This window comes from Rhinopithecus bieti, unplaced genomic scaffold (genome assembly GCF_001698545.2).
Source record: "Rhinopithecus bieti isolate Rb0 unplaced genomic scaffold, ASM169854v2 scaffold_11944, whole genome shotgun sequence".
NCBI classification, from domain to species: Eukaryota; Metazoa; Chordata; class Mammalia; order Primates; family Cercopithecidae; genus Rhinopithecus; species Rhinopithecus bieti.
Genome location: NW_016807378.1, coordinates 1,415,984 through 1,434,211, shown reverse-complemented (window position 1 = coordinate 1,434,211; position 18,228 = coordinate 1,415,984). Strand labels below are relative to the sequence as shown.

Genomic DNA, 18,228 nt, shown 5'->3' with positions numbered 1-18,228 from the left:
CTTCTTCTTGAAGTAAGCATCAGTAAGATGTTTTGGGATTTTGACATTGCTGATATCGATTTTGGTTGAGGTGGCAATGACAAATTTCTGGTGTGTTCTTCGTAGAGGAACTCGATTGAGGACCAGAGGTCCAGTCACAAGTAACAAGCCACTAGCCAGCTGCTTCAAGAAAACCACCCTCTTGCCCCTGTGGCGTCCAGTGAGGATGATCAGAATGGTCCCGGGGGTAATGCTGGCTCGCAGTTTTCTCACGTGCTGACTGAAGGGTTTTTTGCCGTGGCTCAACAGCTTTCGAGGCACATCTTCAGTAGGATAATATCTAGGCATTTTGCGAAGTTTAACCATCCGGGTACCGCCGTTCTTGTCACCACCAACTGGTTTTGTAAGAGTTGCAAGAACCTTCTCCTTCTTTTTCCTGCCATGTATTCCAGAAAGGCCATGTACAAGAGGAAGTACTCAGCCGCTAAATCCAAGATTGAAAATAAATTATTTTTATAAAGAAACAACTCTTGCTCACCAAAGGGCTTGTAGAAATGGTGGGCTGGTCGCCCTCATGGCAGGTATAAAGGATATGGATGTATAATGTAACCTAATGTATAATACAGTGTAACCTAATATTATCACATATTAGGTTAATATAATTCTTCATCAGGTAGAACTGAAGTTCTCAGAGTTGGACTTGAGGATGAAAAGCTACTTTAGAACCTTTTAGGCCTTAAGTCTGTGTTTCTGTTTTTGGGACTGTCTCCTAAAGAGAGGTAACCTTTTTTTCCATTAGATAGTAAATTAGCACCTATTTCTCTATTTCTTAAGAGCAGACATAATCTTTGGGGTTGTTCCTTTATAATCTTGATTAAGTATTTTTTCTTTCTTGTTAATATTGTTGTTCATTTTATTTTTTGCTTATTTTTAAAAAAATTCAGATAATTTATATATAATAAAATGCATGGGCCTAAATGTTGAGTTCAAGTTTTGATGGTTATATACACTTATGTAATCATGAACCAAAACAAGATACAGAATCTTTCCTTGAGCCTCTTTCTAGTCAGTTCCATCCAGCTCCTCAGAGATAGCCACTTACTGATGTCTATTACCATAGATTTCTTTTACCTGTTTTTTAACCTCTTCAAATGGAATTATACAGTATGCATTCTTTTGTGTTGAGCATCTTTCACTCCATATACTGTCCTGTAATTCATTCATACTGTTTTGTATGTCAGTCATATGAATATATTCAATGAATGTGTTCTCTGAATGAATATATTTTATGAATAGATCACAATTTATTTATTATTCTGTCACAATTTGTTTATACACTCTTATGTTGATGAATATTTAGGTTTCCAGTTTTTGGCGTATGAATTAGGCTGCTCTGAGCATTCTTGTGCAAGTCTTTTTTGTGGAGACGTGTTTTCATTTCTGTTGGATAAATACCTAAGAGTGAAATTGTTAAGTCAGAGTGGATATGTATTTAACATTAAAAGAAACTGACATATACTTTTTCAAAGTGGTTGTACCATTTACAATCCTACCAGCAATATATGAAAGTTCCAGTTGCTCTGCATCCTCACCAACATTTGATGTTGCCATTCTTTTATTTAGCCATATAGTACCCGTGATATTGAATGCCTTTTTATGTTCTTATTGACCATTTATGTATCTTCTTTTGTGAAGTGTTCAAGTCTTTTGCTAATTTTAAAATTGGATTGTTGATTTTCAAAAAATTACTGGTTTGTAGTTGTTTCAGACAGTCATGCGTTGCTTACTCCATGCCTAGGCTATATGTTGTAGCCTATTGCTTCTAAGATACAAACCTGTACAGCATGTTACTGTACTGAATGCTGTAGGCAGTTGTAACACAATGCTAAGTATTTGTATATCTAAACGTATTTGAACGTAGAAAAAGTACGGTAAAAATATGTACACCTGTATAGGGCACTTACCGTGAATGGAGCTTGCAGGACTGGAAATTGCTTTTGGTGAGTCAGTGAGTGAGAGGTGAGTGAATGGAAGGTCTAGGCCATTACTATACACTATTACGGACTTTATAAACACTGAACACTTAGGCTTTTGAGTTTTACAGTTACTTTATAAAAAAGTAATTACATCACAATGTCATGACAGCTACCACTGAAGTTTGTTATGTGTCATGTCACTATATTATGGATGTGAGTCCTTTGCCATATGTATGTGTTATGAATATTTTCTCTCAATCTGTTGCTTACCTCTTCATTTTCCAAATGTCTTCTGATAAGCAGACATTTTAATTTTGTTGAAGTCTAATGCACTAATTTTTTTCCTTTACATTTAGTGCTTTTTTTAATACCTTGAGAAAGTTTTACTTAAGCATCTCTAAGATACTCTGTTTTCTTCTAGAAGTTTTATGGTGTATGATCTAACTTGAAGTAATTTTTTGGGTATGGGGTAAGGCAGAGAGTCAAAGTTTGCTTTTTCCATGTAGATAACCAGTTGTTCCAGCACCATTTTGTTAAAAAGACTTGTCTAAAATAAATTAATAGTATAGTTGTTGGTTTACATATAGGATGCTAGCCTTAGTTTTTAGCTTTTTCTGATTTAAATTCTAAAAAAAAATGAAAACGAGGTATAGAACCTATAGTGAGTAAGATGGCACTTGCCTTGTTGTATTTTAGAGTTTTCTGGTGGTGTCATTTTCAGAATACATTTTGAGTTCCTCAGAATAAAGGAAATGAAGCTTATTTCTTTTATTCTCAAGCCAAACCACTCTCTGAGGATTGAGGAAGTAATCCAGGGTTTGATATGTGGCTCATGGCATAAGGTTAGGTAGCCTGTCATCTTTAACTTTCCAGATTACTTAATGAAAATAACTTGCATATATGTAATGATACCTTTCTATGTTTTAGATGTTGTTCAAAGCACTGAATTGTAAACATATTCTCACCTAATCTTTCCCTTGAATCTTAGGTATTTACCTTTTATTTTTTTAAATTTAAAATAGAAAATTAACAGAGTAAAATAGGTATTTTTTGGTGTATGGTTCTATGAATTTTACCATGAGTATAGATTTTGTATATCCTCTACAGCATTCAGGATATAGAGTTGTCTCATTGCTTCCAAAAGTTCCTTTGTGCTTTCTATCCCTTTGTAGTTGCATCTTCCTTCTCTCACTAATCCCTGGTAACTACTAGTCTCTTTTCCTTCACTGTAGTTTTATCTTTTTGATGTCGTAAGTGAAGTCACACAGCATGTAACCTTTTGAGACTGGCTTCTTTTATTTAGCATAATGCCTTTGAGATTCATCCAAGTTGTTGCATGAACTAGTTTATTCTTTTTTATTGTTAAGTAGTAGTCCGTTGGTTGGATGTACCTGTTTATCCATTCATTCATCCTTTTTTTTAAAGGGGGGGAGGACAGAGTTTTGGTCTGTTGCCCAGGCTTCAGTGAGTGCAGTGACACGATCTCGGCTCACTGCAACCTCTGCCTCCCAGGTTCTAGTGATTCTCATGCCACAGCCTCTGGAGTAGCTGGGATTACAGGCATGCACCACCATGCCTGGCTGATTTTTGTATTTTTAGTAGAGACGGAGTTTTGCCCTGTTGGCCAGGCTGCTTTTGAACTGGCCTCTAGTTGTCCACCTGTCTTAGCTTCCCAAAGTGCTGGGATTACAGGCATGAGCCACTGCGCCTGGCCTATGCATTCATTCTTTGAAGAATATTTAGTTTTTTTTCCAGTTGTGTTGATTAGGACTAGAACTGCTGTAAACATTCATGTACAAGTTTTTGTGTGAACGTTAGTTTTTATTCCTCTAGTGTAATACCTGAGAGTGGGATTGCTGGGTCATTTGTTAAGTGTGTGTTTAACTTTATAAGAAATTGCCACTGTTTTCCAGAGTGTTCATGCCATTTTGCAGTTTTACCACCAATGTATGAAATGTATATATGTAGTAGTTCCACATCCTGACCAGCACTTGGTATTGTTAGTATTTGTTATTTTAGTCATTCTAGGTGTGTAGTGGTATTGCATCATGATTGAAATTTGCATTTCTTTAATGGATAATGATTTTGAGCATCTGTTTTATATGGGTTTATTTTCATTATATATCGTCTTCGGTTAAGTGGATATAAGTATTTTGTTGGGTTTGTGATTTGTAAATATTTTCTTCCAGTTTGTAGCTTGTTTCTTCATTCTATGAACAGTGTCTTTCAAAGAACCGAAGATTTTAATTTTAATGAAGTTCAGTTTTTCAGTTTTTTATTTTATAAGTTCTTTTGATGTAATATTTAAGAACTTTTAAACCACAGGACATATGTATTTTTTCTTATGTTTTCTTATAAATCTTATAAAAAAGTTTAATAGCTTTATGTTTTACCTTAAGACCTGTGATCCATTTTGAGTTGATTTTTGTATAAAGTGTTAAGTTTAGGTTTATTTTTTCCTACATATAGAATTTTAAATTCTAACATCATTTGTTATAGACTCTCCTTTGTTTATCGAATGGCTTTGGCACCTTTGTCAAGAATTAATTTGCTATATTTGTGTGGATTTATTTCCGGGTTATTGATTCTGTCACATTGATCAATATGTCATTCCCTCTTCTAATATCACACTGTCTTGATTACTAGAAAATTGTGTGGTGTGAATCTTCTTATCTTTTTTTTTCAAAATTGTTTGGCCTTTGCATAAACATTTTAAAATCAGCTTGTTTATATCTATGAAAAATTTGGCTGGGATTTTCATTATAATCACATTAAATTAGTAGATCAATTTGGGTAGAATTGACATTTTTAGGCTCTTGAGCCCCTACGCTTGGGCCCACTCCCACTCTGTGGAGTGTACTTTCATTTTCAATAAATCTCCACTTTTGTTGCTTCATTCTTTTCTTACTTTGTTTGTTCGTTTTGTCCAATTCTTTGTTCAAGACACCAAGAACCTAGACACCCTCCACTGGTAACGTATTTTGGCAAGCCAGTCAGGATGTAAAATAAGTTTGGGATTTTTTTTTTTTTCCTTTTCCTTTCTGCTCCATGCAGGGGAATCTCTCCTTCACTTGGGACCCTTGGTGGGCAGCACCTAAACAAAGAGGCAACTGCAGATTTCTGACTGGGGTCACTCTGAAGGACTCTTCTATGTCTTTTCCGGTTGTGGTCCCTGATCCCTACATGTGGAGCAGCTCAGGGCCAGCTCACATGTGTTTCAGGCAACTTAAACCTTCTTTTCTTATACTAAAATTTTCCCTTACTCTACTCGACTGGCTAAGGACAAAAGAAACCCACCTAGCTTCCAGTTCCTAACATTACAGTTCACGGAATGGAGCAAAGTCCACTTGCTCCATCACTCTAGTGGAACAGGAAGCATGCTGTTCCACTAGAGTGGAACCAAATGCTCCTCCTTTGCTCCATCACTGTAGTGGAACAGGAAGCATAAGCCTTATCAAATTATAAGGATTCTGAAAGTCAGGGATTACACCTAGGAACCAAAGGAAGGCTCATAGTAGGCCATTGCCTCTGGAGGGAAAACATGCAAAGCAGCACTGGTGCCCACCTGAGGTCAGAGACGTCTGATACTCCAAAGTTTGGACCCTCTTTGGGGTCCAAACACTGGACCCCAAAGAGGGATGCCCCAGGTGATCCTTCGGACCTCAACGTCTCTGAAGGGAACACCCTTGGCAGAGGTCCTAAGGCTTAGTACTAAGCCCTCCTTAGAATTTTGTCTCACAGTTGCAATACTGTTTGCCCCCAGTATTGTTTGTAATCAAGTATGCTGTTGATTGGGAAAGTGAGATGGAGCTGCATGTATCCAGGCTTCGATGCTGCTGTTCCAAGCAGGGTTGGGCCTGGTTAGTATGTGATGTTCTCCTTTGGTGCTGTTTGGCCCCAGTGTTCTTTGGAGTCTGGGGAGGTTTGACCTTTAAAAATTAAACTGCTATGGAAACTGCTTTACCTGAAATTTTGGTTCACTGCCTTCATTGGATTAACTATTGGGGCAAGCAAAAGTAAAACTGGCAAGTTTGTATTGCTATCTCATGGCTAAAGTTCCAAGGTAAAAGCTATTGAATCTTCATTTATGTGTGTATATACATGTCTAGATATGTTTATTTGTATGTACACTTATTGTTACATGTTCTGTCTACCAAATTGACATATAGGTAGAAGAGTACTCATAAGTTAAATAAGTCTAAGTACTTTTCAAGTTCATGTGACTTAAGTATAACTTTACTAAACAAACTGGTTTTAAAATTATTGGTAAAATAAAAATAGAAATGACTTGAAAAAAAAAAGGACATTTTTACTGTTGAGTCTTCCAATCCATGGACATGTTGTATCTCTTTATTTACTTAGGTCTTCTTTGATTTTATTCATCAGTGTTTTGTAATTTTTAGTATATAAACCCTGTTCACTTTTTGTTCAATTTACATGTAAGTACAGATCCTCCTCAACTTATGATGATGGGGTTATGTATCCAGATAAACCCATCGTAAGTTGAAAATATTGTAAGTCAAAAACATATTTCTGGCTTATAATATTCTCACCAGTCAAAATCAAGCCTTCAATTTATGGTATTTTCACCAGTGAAAAGCACACTTTTGACTTAATAGTTTCAAACCAGTGAAAAGCACATTTTTGGCTTAATATTTTTATCCATTGAAAACACACTTTCAAATTGTGATATTTTCAACTTATAGTGCATTTATCTGGAGAAAACCTCATCGTAAGTCAAGGAGCATACTGACTGTATATTGCTTTTGTACCACTGTGCTATGGTTTGGCTGTGTTCCCACCCAAATCTCATCTTGAATGTGGCTCCCACAATTCCCATGTGTCATAGGAGGGACCCAGTGGGAAGTAATTGAATCATGGGGGAGGGTCTTTCCTATGCTGTTCTCGTGATAGTGAATAAGTCTCATGAGATGGGATGGTTTTATAAGAGGGAGTTTCCCTGAACAAGTTCTCTCTTGCCTGCCACCATGTAAGACATGACTTTGCTCCTCCTTTGCCTTCTGCCATGAGTGTGAGGACTTCCCCGCCATGTGGAACTGTGAGTCAATTAATTAAGCCTCTTTCCTTTATAAATTACCCAGTCTCAGGTATGTCTTTATTAGCAGCATTAGAACAGACTAATACACATTGTAAAGCTGAAAAATTGTAAGTTTTACCATCATAGGTTGAAGACTGTATTTTATTTCTTAGAGCTGTTGTAAATGGAAAAGAATTGGTTTCCAGTTGCTCTTTGCTAGTAGTATATAGAAATACGATTGAGTTTTGTGTGTTGGCTTTGTATTCTGTGATGCTGCTGAATTCACTTATTAGTTCTAGGAGCATTTTTCATAGATTTCTTGAGATTTTTCTATGTACAGTTGACCCTTGAATAATGCGGCAAGGTGGAAGTTAGGGGTGCTGACGCCTGAAGCAGTTGAAAATCTACGTATAACTTTTGACTCCCCCAAACGTAACTACTGATAGCCTGCTGTTCACTGGAAGTCTCACCAACAACATAAACAGTTAATTAGCATGTATTTTTATGTTACATATATTATATACTATATTTTTACAATAAAGTAAGTTAGAGAAAAGAAAATGTTATTAAGAGAATCACAAGGAAGAGAAAATATGTTTACTGTTTAATACATGGAAGTGTGTTATCATAAAGGTCTTCATCCTCACTGTCTTCACATTGAGTAGGCTGGGGAGGTGGAGGAAGAGGAACAGTTAGTCTTTCTGTCTCAGGGGTGGCAGAGGCAGAGGAAAATACACATATAAGTGGACCTGTGCAATTCAAACCTGTGTTCAAGGGTCAACTGTAAATGATAATGTTGTCTGTCAATAGGACAGTTTGATTTCTTTCTTTCTAATCTGCATACCTTTTATTTGTTATTTTCCTGCTTTATTGCACTGGCTAGGACTTCCAGTACCATGATGAATAAGAGAGATGTGATATTATATTTTTTCCTTGGTTCCAGTCTAGTAGGAAACCGTTAAATATGATGTTGACTGTAGCTTTTGTTTAGATGCCCTTTATTATGTTGGGGAAGTTCCTTTCAGTTCTTAGTTTGCTGAGAGTTTTTATCATTAATGAATGTTGAATGCTGTCAAATGCCTTTTTTTGCATCAATATGATCATGTGAGTTTGTTTTTAGACTGTTAATATGATGGATTACATTGATTTAAAAAATATTGAACAGCTTTGCATTCCTAGTATAAATCCCACTTCATTGTGGTATATTCTTATACATTGCTGGATTTGATTTGTTGATATTTTATTAAGGATTTTTGTCATTGTTATGTTCATGAGGGACATAGGCCTGTAGTTTTTAATACTGTTTTTTGTATTGGGGTAATAATGGTGACTGTCAAAATGAATTGGGAAGTGTTCCCTCCTCTATTTTCAGAAAAGAGTGTGTAGACCTGGTTTTATTTCTTCTTTTTTTATATTTTTCTTTTATTGATACGTATTATTGATTTTTTTTTTTTTGAGATGGAGTTGGGCTCTTGTTGTCCAGGCTGGAGTGCAATGGTGTGATCTCGGCTCACCACAACCTCTGCCTCCCAGGTTCAAGTGATTCTCCTGCCTCAGCCTCCCAAGTAGCTGGGATTACAGGCATGCACCACCACACCTGGCTAATTTTTTTCTATTTTTGGTTGAAACAGTGTTTCTTCATGTTGATCAGGCTGGTCTTGAACTCCCGACGTCAGGTGATCCACCCACCTCAGCCTCCCAGAGTACTGGGATTACAGGTGTGAGCCACCATGCCTGGCCTGATTTTTTCTTTTAATGTTGGGTTGAATTTGCTAGTGAAACCATCTGGGTCTACTTTTTTTTCTTTTTTTCTTTTTTTTGGAAACTATGTGTTCAACTTATTTAATAGTTATAGAATTATTCAGAACATCTATCTCATCATTGGTGAGCTTTGGTAGTTTGAATTTTTCAAGTAATTGATTCATTTAATCTAAGTTACTGAATTTATGTGTAAAGTGTTATTTGTAGTGTTGTTTTATTATCCTTTTAATATCTGTGGAGTCTATAGTGATATTCCTCTTTTATTCTTGTTACTGGTAATTTATGTCTATCTTTTTTTTCTCTATCAGTTTTGTTTGAGGTTTGTCAATTTTTAAATATTTTCAAAGAATGAGATTTGATTTCATTAATTTTCTCCATTGTTTTTCTGTTTTCCCTCTTATTGATGTCTGAGCTGATCATTATTTCTTTTTCTTCTGCTTGCTTTAGGTTTATTTTGTTCTTCTTTTCCTAATTTGTTAAGATGAAAACTTAGATGATATATTTTAGATTTTTCTTCTTTTCTAATATAAGCATTAGATTCTTGAGTTTCCCTCTAAGCACTATGCTGTGTGCCATAAATTCTGATACATTGCATTTTAGTTTTTATTTGGTTCAGACTATCTTCTAATTTCTCATTAAACTTCCCTTTGAATGCTGGCTTATTTAGAAGTTATTTAATTTCTAAGTGTTTGAAGTATTTCTGCCATCTTTTTGTTACCTATTTCTGGTTCAATTTCACTATGATCAGAGAACATACTTTGTATGATTTCAATTCTCTGAGTATATTTGGTGTCTAGATATGAGATTTTTATCTGTGGTACTTATCCTGGATGGTTTTACTAGGTTGTAGATTATGTCAGTCTTCAGTTTTGCTAGAAAATGCCACATTGTTTTTTTCAAAGTTTGAAAGTATTGGGGGAACCCGCCCCTAATATTTCAACATAGGTTCTTTGTATTTTCCGTAAGTGTCGGCCGGCTGAGAAATAAAGAGAAAGAATACAAAGAGAGGAATTTTACAGCTGGGCCTCCGGGGGTGACATCACATATCAGTAGGACTGTGATGCCTACCTGAGGCTTAAAGCCAGCAAGTTTTATTAAGGATTTCAAAAGGTGAGGGGTGCAAGAACAGGGAGTAGGTCACAAAATCACATGCTTCAAAGGGCAAAAGGAGAACAAAGATCACATGCTTCTGAGGAAGCAGGACAAGGGCAAATTCAGAACTACTGATAAGGGTCTGTGTTCAGCTGTGCATGTATTATCTTGATAAACATCTTAACAGAAAACAGGGTTCAAGAGCAGAGAACTGATCTGACCTCAAATTCACCAGGGTGGGATTTTTCCCCACCCTAGTAAGCCTGAGGGTACTGCAGGAGACCAGGGTATATTTCAGTCCTTATCTCAACCGCATAAGACAGACACTCCCAGAGTGGCGTTTATAGACCTCCCACCAGGGATGCATTCCATTCCTAGGGTCTTCATTATTAATATTCCTTGCTAGGAAAATAATTTAGTGATATCTTCCCTACTTGCACGTCCGTTTGTAGGCTCTCTGCAAGAAAAAAAAATATGGCGCTCTTCTGCCCAATCCCGCAGGCAGTCAGACATTATGGTTGTCTTCCCTTGTTCCCCAAAATCGCTGTTATTTTGTTCTTTTTCAAGGTGCACTGATTTCATATTGTTCAAACACACGTTTTACAGTCAATTTGTACAGTTAACACGGTAGTGGTCCCTGAGGTGATGTACATCCTCAGCTTACGAAGACGACAAGATTAAGTAAGACAGGTGTAAGAAATTTTAAAAGTATTAATTTTGGGAACTGATAAATGTCCATATTAAAATGAAATCTTCACAATTTATGTTCAGAGATTACAGTAAAGACAGGTGTATGAAATTATAAAAGTATTAATTTTGGGAACTGATATATGTCCATATTAAAATGAAATCTTCACAATTTATGTTCCTCTGCCATGGCTTCAGCTGGTCCCTCCATTCGGGGTCCCTGACTTCCCACAACATGAAAGTAGTTGTACCGATCTATGGCACCACTCCCCCTGCCCCAGATGTGATATGAATGTTCTATATCCTCTCCAAACCTACTATGTATTTGATTTATTCATTATTTCCTTATTTAACTTTAAATCTTTCTAGTCTTGGAAGACAATCACTAACGGAACATTTTTCTCATCTTTTTTTTTTTTTTTTTTAAAAGACAGAGTCTTGCTCTGTTACCCGGGCTGGAGTGCAGTGGCACAATCTCGGCTCACTGAAACGTCCATCTCCTGGGTTCAAGCGCTTTTTCTGCCTCAGCTTCCCAAGTAGCTGGGATTAGAGACATGCACCACCATGCCCAGAAAATTTTTGCATTTTTAGTAGAGACAGGGTTTCACCATGTTGGCTAGGGTGGTCTTGAACTCCTGACCTCAGGTGATCCACGCACCTCAGCCTCCCAAAGTGCTGGGATTATAGGTGTGAGCCACTGCACCTGGCCTCATATTTTGTGAGTTAATTTTTATATCATACTTGATAATTTAGGGTATCACAGTAAGCATACTAAAGTTGAAAACTCAAGTAGGTTTTGGTTATCATTCCAAATGACTTGAAGTTTCTCATTGGTCATGGAGTTTTGGCTGTGAAACAGGACCTGGGGCTGCCTCTAGCCAGCGGGATTCTACCTGTGCCACAGGTGGACAGGTAAGCCCTTTTTTGGTTGCTGAAATAAGTCCATATTCTAGAGATGAGATTAGACTTTCACCAATATCTACTTCCAATATTCATGATTTAAATGATGAAGTTCTTTAGTTTTGTACAGGTAAAAGAAATTCTTTATCTAATTCTAAGTTTGTACCTAACTTCTTCAACCAATCTTTTCATTGCCTGATAGAATTCTGCCTGGGTTTTAAATTTTTTTTTAAATTAATTTTTTTTTTTTTTTTACATTCTTCCTATCTGACAAAGACACAAGTCTTCCATTAGAATTCTACAAATCTCTTATACTTTTATCTGAGTCCATATTTTCAACCCTTATGTGCTAATGACAAGTATTTAATTCCATCCTTAAAGAATAGCTGATTGTGGGCATCTACTGTATTTCGTAACCTTTGTAATACAAGTTATGTAGTTTTTAGTGCTTAAACTATACTTTAAAAAAATAATAACAGGGAAAGTAGAACTTACTTAGGTCCCTGAATTAATTTCAGACTGTTGAAATGGTGGTCAATTTTTAAGACACAGAAGGAAAGTGTTTTATTTGGGGATATTTATTTTAACCTGAGACATTTTAAATGGCAGGAAAACATCTGGCTTGCTTTTTTTATGAGTGATTAAAATTTTAAGAAGAAGGTAAAGACTGAATTGGCTTTATACTTACTTTGAATTTTAAAATACCTTACCATCTACTTAACTTAAATATAAGCCACTTTTATTATTCAGTTAACAAACTGAATATCATTCTTTTTTTGTTTTTTTTTTTTTTTTTTTTTTTGAGACGGAGTCTCGCTCTGTCACCCAGGCTGGAGTGCAGTGGCCAGATCTTAGCTCACTGAAAGCTCCGCCTCCCAGGTTCACGCCATTCTCCTGCCTCAGCCTCCCGAGTAGCTGGGACTACAGGCACCGCCACCTCGCCTGGCTAGTTTTTTTTTGTATTTTAGTAGAGACGGGGTTTCACCGTGTTAGCCAGGATGGTCTCGATCTGCTGACCTCGTGATCCGCCCGTCTCGGACTCCCAAAGTGCTGGGATTACAGGCTTGAGCCACCGCGCCCGGCCCTTTTTTTGTTTTTTTAAAGACAGAGTCTTGCTCTGTCGCCCAGGCCGGAGTGCAGTGGCGTGATCTTAGCTTACTGAAGGCTCCGCCTCCTGGGTTCACAGCATTCTCCTTCCTCAGCCTCCCGAGTAGCTGGCACTACAGGTGCCCGCCACCATGCCTGGCTAATTTTTTGTATTTTTAGTAGAGATGGTGTTTCACCATGTTAGCCAGGATGGTCTGGATCTCCTGACCTCATGATCCCCCTGCCTTGGCCTCCCAAAGTGCTGGGATTACAGGCATGAGCCACTGTGCCCAGCCATTCTTTTATTAAAATAATTTCTATAGTAAAACTGCAAGTGTATTAGGTTAGTTATATTTATTCCTTTTGGTAATACAGTTTTATTAAATTTGAGTAAAATGCCTTCTAACTATCCATGTGTTACTCAGAGATACTAGAATGCATTAGCCAAACAATTTGAACAAAAATTAAGATAATAGACATTTAGAATGCTTCTTGCTAGAAGTTCTGATTTGTGAAGAATATTAATTTATCAGGTAGGGAAGATATATAAAGGCAGAAAAATTATTAAATTGTGACTTCCTAAATGTCTACTTAAAAACAAATTTATAGTAAATTTATAATGTTATATTGAATTGATTTGAATTATTTGAGTCTTATAATACAGTGTAGAAGCTTTTTTCTAAAGTATATATTATTAAAAGCTGAGAAATATTTAAGTGGTTGAAAGCCAGTGGGAAACATGAAGCAAACTGCTAATGCTACTGGGGAGACAATAGAACTATGTTTATTTAATATTAAGCATTAAACTTATGAAGACTTTACTGGAGATTTGATTGGTTTTTCTGTCACCCAAGGGTATTTTAAGCCTATTTTATGCATTATACCTGGGCTGTACCAAGAGCAGATGGAAAGTTCCCAGGGGAACTCTCCAACTGACCCATAATTCGAGATAAGATCATAGTTTATGCAGCTACAAAAATAGTCTTGGAGTTTGCCACTGTTTTTGTTTTATTTGCCTATCAGATCTTTTGTCACCTTTTCTCTCACAGATCGTATGAATGACATACAGTTCTGTTTATTTGTCAATATCTAATTGATTAGCATATAATTATAAGATTATAATTCAAGAGGTGAAATGGATGCTAATTGGAACTCCTATTAGGAATTTGCTCATCAACATGTAATTTCTTTTTTTGAATAATCAAAATATATGCTTTTCATTGTATAGATTCAGAAAGATTCTGAAAACATAGGAGATATTTTCTTTTAAAGCTGCACTCAGAATTTTATTTCTGTGATACGTGAAAGTCTGTAGTTTCCCTTTTCATTTAATTTTATTGAAATTGAATTAAAATTTTTTTCTTTCTTTCTTCCTCTCTCTCTCTCTCAGAGAACATGAGCATTTTCAGGAAATTAGAGATATGAATTTGAAATTTTTTTTGTATATCAAGCAATCATCAATCTTTGTTTAACTATGGAATCTTCAGAACATCAGAGTTGCATGTTTTCAAGCTAGAGAAAAATGGACACACTGAATCCTAGCAACTGAAAGCAAATAGACATACATCAGTATCTTTGTATAGTGCTGACACTTATGTCAGCACTTTGTCCTATTTGCTTGGGAACTCTTGTTTAGTAGTGTGTTTACAATGAGGCCTTTCAGTGGAGAGGGCTACATGACTCAATGTGTGTGTACTCTGTATTGTCTAAGTACATTCTATGTGTAAACTTTAAGATATGTGTATAGACATATTTGCTATTGACATTTAGTCTTGCGTTTATTTTATTTCTCGAAAGTATTTTATTTGTTCATTTTTGATAAGTAGCACTCGGCCATTCACTTTTTATTTCTAATTTTGGTGTCTTTATGTAGGTCACTGTGTGTGATTCCAGATAAGTTATTACAGCTAGATCTATGTGGCTCATCAGCCACATATTTGTTTGTTGTTGTTGTTGTTTGTTTTGAGACAGAGTTTTGTTCTGTCACCTAGGTTGCAGTGCAGTGGCATGGTCTTGGCTCACTGCAACCTCTGCCTCCTGGGTTCAAGCGATTCTCCTGCCTTAGCCTCCCCAGTAGCTGAGATTACAGGTGCCCACCACCACGCCTGGCTATTTTTGTATTTTTAGTAGAGACAAGGTTTCGCCATGCTGGCCAGGCTGGTCTCGAACTCCTGACCTCAGGTGATCCACCCTCCTCGGCCTCCCAAAGTGCTGGGATTACAGCCCTGAGCCACTGCATGCGTCCCACATATTTGTTTTAGAGAGAGTAGTTCGTGCAATTAAAGGTGGAATAATCTGGATTTGTCATAAGTCCTATGATTTCATTGTGCTTTAGTTTTCTGAACAGTTACAATGAAAATTATCTAATAAGGGTTTAAAATATATCACTGAGGGTTAAAATAAAGTTCAAAGTACTCACAGGTATTATGGGAATTTGTCTATTACTTGGGAAGGGGGGTAGACGTTATCTAGGTGGAAAAAACCAGTGGGCAATTTAAAATGTTAGATTTGGAGCTTGGAAAGAGAGAATAAGGCTAGAGTTATACTCTAGAAGTTACTCAGTATATTTTATTGATGGCCTAATATATGTCCTTTGAGATTGAGGCCCTGGAATTCATGCAGACCACAAGAGTAGCATTTCCCTTGCTTGTGGAATTGATAGTCTAGTTACTAGATTCTAGAGGGAGGATTATTTGCTTAGAAGGTCATAGGTGAAGCTTGGGAATGGATGAGACTGAAAAAAAAGAGTGTAGATATAATTAAAACAATTAAGGACACAGTGACTTTGGGGAATACATTATGTAGGTTTTTAGGAGAAAGACAAGGACATAGGAAGTACCTGTGTTTAGTGATTGGCATGATGAAGAGACAGTGAAGAAAAGAGGTTCAGAGTGTCAGGGATTTGGGGGATTTATCATTAAGCTAATTAAATTTAAGCTCCAGGTTTGTCACTTACATAAAATCCTTTCAAGTCTTTGAGAGGAAGATTTTCACATGGGCATATGTTTCTATAGGATTTCCAAAAGTAAGGCATTTTGAAATTGCTGTTTCATTTTGACTTGCCCTCATGTCATATGGCATTAGAGTGGCTGCAGGCATTTTTGGGATCCAGCCAAGGGGGAGTTGAATTGGATTTGCATTCAGTTTGGGTGGCATATATTTATGTGGTCATGTCACTTCTGAGTATAGTTTAGACTAGCTGTTCTGGTATAGGAATGATATCAAGGAATACTGTTGTTACTCACTGTGTTAAACACTTAGTTTTATGACACAAAGATGCAAGGCTAGAGATCACTTGGTGATACGGACGTGTCCTCTAATGCATCATATTAGAAGTATGTGGTAGAGAAACAAAATCTGAAATACACAGGGCCAGAAGCTAGTCTGGAAAAATTCTTCCAAATCTAATGGTTTATAAATGAAAGAAAATATATGAGTTTTCCTAAATTTGACAATACTAAAATTTTGTGACATTACCAGTAGTAGTTTGTGAATACTATTTTGTAAAATATAAATAACAATTTAGTCTTTTGAAAATTAAAAAAATATTTATAGAAAACCTCACATATAATTGCCATATGAAGAGCTGATAACAAAAGTCATGCAAAAAATATGTGGAAGTATACTAGAAGTGTGTCAGGGACTTTATTGATAACATTATTGTTATTTTTTCTGGATTCTTGTGATGCTTATGATGCTATGATTTTTTTTTTTCTCATTCTAAGTAAGTATTCACTTTTGTACCTAATTTTGTATTTGTAATTTTGCTTCCTTTTTTTTTGAGACGGAGTCTCGCTCTGTCGCCCGGGCTGGAGTGCAGTGGCCGGATCTCAGCTCTCTGCAAGCTCCGCCTTCCGGGTTTACGCCATTCTCCTGCCTCAGCCTCCGGAGTAGCTGGTTGTACAGGCGCCCGCCACCTCGCCCGGCTAGTTTTTTTTGTATTTTTTTAGTAGAGACGGGGTTTCACCGTGTTAGCCAGGATGGTCTCGATTTCCTGACCTCATGATCCGCCCGTCTCGGCTTCCCAAAGTGCTGGGATTACAGGCGTGAGCCACCACGCCCGGCCTTTTTTTTTTTTTAAAGAAGGCCCCTAAATTCTATAAGATTCAGGCCGAACAATACCTGGGAGGCACAGAATCATGGAAGTTAAGAGGAGACAAATCACAGATGGAGAATATGTACTGTTTTAAAAGATGCATTGGGGTAGCTAAGGAAGGCAGTTGCATTTGGCAATTCAGGGATTATTGATAATCTTCACTAATGAGTATGAATTTGGGCGTGGGAAGTGGAGGTTGTGTACTTTTTAAAGAAAGTGGCAGTAGAGTCTAAGAACAGTAGCTTTTGAGGAAAGCAAGGTCCAAGGAAGTTTTTTGTATGTGTGCTTGCTTCAAAGGTAGGTGGACATCTAAATATGTTAAAGGAAGGGAAAACATGCAAATAGCACAGAAGGAAAAATTAAAGGCAATAGCAAGAGAGGTTAAAGCAGCGCAGAAATAGTGACGAGAGCAGGGAGGTAAAAGGAAATGGGATCAAGGCATAGGAGTGTTCTAAATAGTGGAATTCAGTGAAGATGATTTAATTGTTACTGTATTAGCACTGTGCTAGTACTGAGCGCAATAATTGGTTTTCATAATGCTGTAATTTTTCTGTAAATCAACACTTTATGCTTAGTTCATTAAGATTTATAATATAATTTATAAAGATTTACAATCACATAATTTATAAAGATTTTCATTTGGATGTTTAAAGTGAAATGTTTCATGACATAGTTGGAAGATAATTATCTTAATTATCTAATTAGTTGAATATGTTAAAATTAATCTTCCAAAATTTTTTGAATCAAGTGATTGCCCCAAATCAGCTTAAAGATATTATCAAGTAATTTTCTAGTAAGTTATATAAACTAATTAATAGAAAATACATGAAATAATCTTATTTTCTCTTAGTTTTATAGATGGTATGGAAAAAGGTACAGAATTGAGGGTCAGGTAGGATATTTATTATTTTTCCATTTCACTCATCAAAATGTATTGAGTATTATATGCTAGGAGCAGGTCTAGGTGCTGGCAATAGAGCAATGAACAACACAAAATTTCTGCCTTCATGGAATTTACATTTTAGTGGGAGAGACAGAATATAAGCAAATAAGCACATACGTATATATTGTCAGATAGTAATGTGTGTTACGAAGAAAAATAAGGGAGAGTAAGGCAACAGAGTTGTATAGGATGATATTTCAGATAGTGTGGTAAGGAAAGCCAGGTAGGACACTTAAATGTTGCTTTTTGTCAGTGTATTTAGAAAACTATTTTATGCAAGTCAAATTGTGTTTACTAAGATCATTTACAATGTAATAGGAGCAACATCTGCTTACCTCAGTTTTCCCTTCTGAAATTATTGATATATAATAGTACCAGGCTGGATGTAGTGGCCCATGCTTGTAATCCCAGTACTTTGGGAGGCTGAGGTGGGAGAATCACTTGGGCACAGGAGTTTGAGACCAGCCGGGGCAAGATGCTGAGACCCCCATCTCTACAAAAATAAATAATTGAAAATCAGCCAGGCATGGTGCCATGTATCTGTAGTCCCAACTACTTGAGAGGCTGAGGCAGGAGGATCCTTTGAGCCTAGGAAGTTGAGGCTGCAGTAAGCTATGACCATGCCACTGCACTCTAGCCTGGGTGACAAAGCAAGACCCTGTCTCTAAAA

At 36.6% G+C, this 18,228-nt stretch overlaps 1 pseudogene across 1 annotated transcript; it reads right to left on the bottom strand.

Moving 5' to 3' along the window:
* Nucleotides 1-452, bottom strand: LOC108535504 (60S ribosomal protein L6 pseudogene; annotated as a pseudogene). The gene has a single exon (XR_001887247.1). The product of XR_001887247.1 is annotated as a 60S ribosomal protein L6 pseudogene (transcript).
* Nucleotides 453-18,228: the final 17,776 nt, after the last annotated feature.